This window comes from Triticum urartu, chromosome 2 (genome assembly GCF_003073215.2).
Source record: "Triticum urartu cultivar G1812 chromosome 2, Tu2.1, whole genome shotgun sequence".
Classification (NCBI taxonomy): Eukaryota; Viridiplantae; Streptophyta; class Magnoliopsida; order Poales; family Poaceae; genus Triticum; species Triticum urartu.
The window spans coordinates 382,150,769-382,155,091 of NC_053023.1; positions in this window are offsets into that span (position 1 = coordinate 382,150,769).

Below are 4,323 nucleotides of genomic sequence, written 5' to 3' on the forward strand. Positions count from 1 at the left end.
CCTTGGTTCTAAGGAGGCAAGAGCAGGCGAGGAATCCGAGGCATCAGGCAAAGATTTCCATATCGATGCAACAAGACAAAGACCAGCAGGACGGCAGGACAGAGGTCACCATGGAGCCCAGGACGGCGTCACCACCGGAGCCTTTGGCAGGCGAAGACCACCTTTTGTCAGGATAACTTGTACTGGTTGTCTCCCTTCAAATTTGACCGTTGTTGGATCCCTTCCTGCCTATATTTGGGAAGAGGACCAAGGCCTCTATAAATAGGACTAGCTACCACAGTGGGACAGACGAACGGAGGGAGAGAGAGACCGTTCAGATCGTCCTCAACCACACAATCTCTCCGAGCTCAAGGACGCCTCTCCTCAGGAGGTTGTTTTTCCCTTGTACTTGTTCATCCTCAGCCCAAGAGGCAATCCACCATACCACACTAGAGTAGGGTATTACACCACATCGGTGGCCCGAACCAGTATAAACCCCGTGTTGAGCTTTGAGATTGCGGTGAGAGCGTGAGCTAGGGGGAGGAGAGATCTTTGTGTGCACCCTAGAGTTCGAACCTCAAGGGTTTTGCCGGAACCCGAAATCCGACATTTGGCGCGCTAGGTAAGGGGTGCGCCGAAGCCTCTCTTCCATCAGTAGACCCGCCAATGCTCTACAGTGCTGATGTACGGCGACCCAAGGGCCGACGCTGACCACTGGGCAACTTGGCCAGCCCGGGCAGCATCGTCCACCCAAGAAGACCTCAACTCCGCGCTCTAGGCGGCACGCGCACTGCCAAACGCCGCGGGGCGCGGGCGGTGTGCTCCGACGCATTCCACCCTTACCCCGCGACGCGCGTGGGCTGCCGCAAGGGCCTCAAGCTACACCGCGGCGATGATGCCACACACCCGACCGGAACAAGCGAACATGAGAGCCGCGCTCACAGTGGCGCGGGAGCTGCTGCGGTGCCGACTGATGGAGAACGGCCGAGATGCATTGCTGGAGCGTGCTGCCGAGCTGTTGGACACCGCAGCCAGGGGTACGACGCCTTTCTGCTCCTTGCTTACGCCTCAGGCTGCGGTTGTCGTGGATCTAAGACTGACAGTAGAATGGGGGTAGGTATGAGGAGGCAAGAACCTAGCTATGTCGAAGTTGTACACACGAGTTTTACGAGTTCAGGCCCTTCGTGGAGGAAGTAACAGCCCTACGTCTCGGTGCCCTGAGGCGGTCGACTGGATTATGTATGTGTGTGTGTTTACAGGGGTGCGAACCCTTGTGCCAGTGGAGGGGGTGGCTTATATAGAGTGCGACAGGACCCCAGCCAGCCCACGTTACAAAGGGTTTAAAGTACATTAAGAAGGGGGCGTTATTGGTAACGCTAGTAATTAAGTGACATAAATGCCTATTAAGTCTATGCAGTAAACGTCCGACCGTTGTCGTGCAGAGTGACTTTAGGTCTTCTGTTCGTCGAGTGATAATTGTTGCGGTCGAGTGACCTTGAATCTTCCGACTGGAACGACTTGTAGTTGAGTGGATGATGCTATCCCTTGAATGCTTCTGGTTTTAAGATGGCGTCCTAGCGAAGGGTATCTAGGTCAGGCCTATGACCCTACCCTAGGTACATAGCTTCATCATTAGCCCCCGAATGGTTCAGGGCTTGAGTGGAGAAGGAGTTGAGAACACCTCCGATTCAATTTTCGCGCTTCGGAAGCGCCTTATTGGGACCAAATGAACAATCATGATGACTCCAACTTCTTTTTCAGTCGCCTTGATCCATTCTTGGTTCTGCCGAGTGAACTTTTACTGCGATGTTTTGAGTACTGATATGGAAAAAATCTTCCATCTGACAGGTTGCCCTGCTGCTCGCAGATATCTTGGGATTCGAATTTTGGGGAAGCGCACGGGACGGAGGAGGCCGCAATAATTGGACGGGATTAGGCAAGGCCGCCTCGATCACCTCACCACCTTTTTCGCCACGTACCTCGCGCGCGACTATTGCGGGATTTGATAGGATCGTCCGGACCCACAGGTCAGCCACTCGGAAGCGTCCTAATATAAGGTGCCGGATTGGGGTTTTCTGCATAGTGCATTCCCATTCTCCTTCTTTCTCCTCTGCTTTCTTCGCCACATCCACCTCTACTCCCGGCGTCACTTCTCTGTTCGAGGTTCGCCCGCGGCCATGGGGAAGGAGAAGACGGTGGCTCTGGCGCGCGCGAAGAAGGCGACGGCGAAGGGGAAGGGGAAGAAGTCCAGTCGGGGCGGATCTTCGTCGAGGTCCGGCCTTCCGCACGGCTGGATCTAGGGCGACTGGATTCGGTCGACGATTTGTTAGGACGACATTGATGATCTGGTCGAGGGGGGCTGATTTCCCACGAATTGGCGCGGCTCCCGAAAGACGAGACCGAACCACATCCGCGAGAGGGTGAGTGAGTTCTCCTCGCCACCCATGTTGACCGTGGATTTTCTTTGCCTCCCCATCCTTTTTTCCATGGATTCCTGAACTTCTTTGGAGCACAACTCCACCACTTTACTCCCAACACCATCGTATATCTCGCTGCCTATGTGTCCATGTGCGGGAACTTCTTAGGTTGTAGGCCACACTGGGGTCTTTTCAAGCACATTTTCACATGTCATTCCCAGTCGGTCAAGAAGGCCAACCCGAGTGATGAGAGGACGCATGTGATTTAGATGTGCGGGGGTATTGGGATTCAAATGAGGGGTAAAAGCACTTTCCCAGCCATGATCCTTCCTGAGTCGGTCCGAGGATGGCAGTCGACCTGGTTTTATTGCAAAGACCAGCCAACTCTAGGTCAGTCGACCGGACTTCCTCCTTTCTCCATGGCTCAGGTCGAGAAGCCCTACGCCTTGAAAGTGATCCTGGAGGAGAAAGTGTAGGTGAAGGTGTTGGTCGAGCGGGTGGTGCATCTCGTCCGGGACGGCGTGACCAGTATGGATCTGTTGGAGGTCTTCCTTAAACGACGCATCCAGCCTCTGAAGGCCGTGACCATCTGATGTGGATGTATTCGGGTATTGAGGATTCCACTCGGATCCACCCGGAGGAGGTCGACAAGGACACGGTGGAGAGTTGGCTGAAGAGCATTACTGGCAACAAGGATAACCCCAGGGGGTCCAGGAGAGTCCCTCCATTCGACAACTCACGCCAGCCAGACAAGGTCTGACTCTAAATTGCCGAGTGTTCTCTTGATTCATCATGTAATTGCTTGTTGACAACCGACTGATTTTTGCTTCGCTTGTTATCTTTCAGACTCTTACTGAGATGTAGTCAATGCCCAACGGGGAGCAGGAGCAGGACCCAGAGGGGGAGGCGAGCAGAGGCGAGAGCGGCGAGTGGCACTCTGATGAAGAGGAGGACGAGGAGAGTGATGACCCGAGTGATGAAGAATAGGTCGACTCACCTCCTCGTAGAGAAAAACGATCCAAGCACGCTCACGACCCGACAAGCATCCACGACAAAGCGACTGTACCGAATGGACAGTCATCGAAGCGCCCTCGGACGTCTTCTCTAGTGCCGACTGAGAGGGCACCGAAGCAACCGAAAGCTGCACCGTCTCCAGCGCCAACTGATAAGGCGCCAAAACAACTGAAAGTTGCATCATCCAAACCGCCGAAGGCTTTGCCCAAGATCAAAGTGGCCATTCCTACTGTCTCTGGGTAATAATTAGACCTGATTCTTTGGTTGACTCAGTGTGATAGACGTGACCGACTGAATATTGAAATTTTTAGAGCTGCTACCTCCGGGACTTCCACCCGCAAGTACGAAGATGAAGAAATGGAAGATGCAGTCACCTCCAACCCAGGTACAACTCTCGTAATCCTGTCTTTGGTTACTTGGTCGATTAAATTCTGATGACTGGTCAGGGGTCGACTGAATTCTTTGCAGCCCCTCCCAATATCATTGAGCTTCCAGATGATGACGAGGACGTGCCGCTGAGGCCCAGGAGGAACGAGAAGGCATCTGCTGGCAAGACATCCCAATCGGAACCGGCGGCAGAGCCAGTGGTTCAACATCTTGAAGATGTGAGCAGGGCTTCTGTTACTTTTGCTGGTCCAGTATCGAGTGTACGCCCCACATCATCGACTGTGCCAGTGCCTGCTTCAACCGTCCAACTTCATACCTCAGAACTTCAAGCTGCTGCGTCTGGACCGTCAGTTCCATTCTTCACCACTCATCACATTCCAGAAAGCCAGGCGGACGCTGCTGCGGAAGCCATTCGCCAGGCTGGCATAATGATGGAGCGGGTGAAGGTGGTGCACGAAAACAGTCAGGCTGCTTACAACGCCAGCGCGGCCCTTCGAGCCAATGTCCAAGTAAGTTGGCTTCCGAC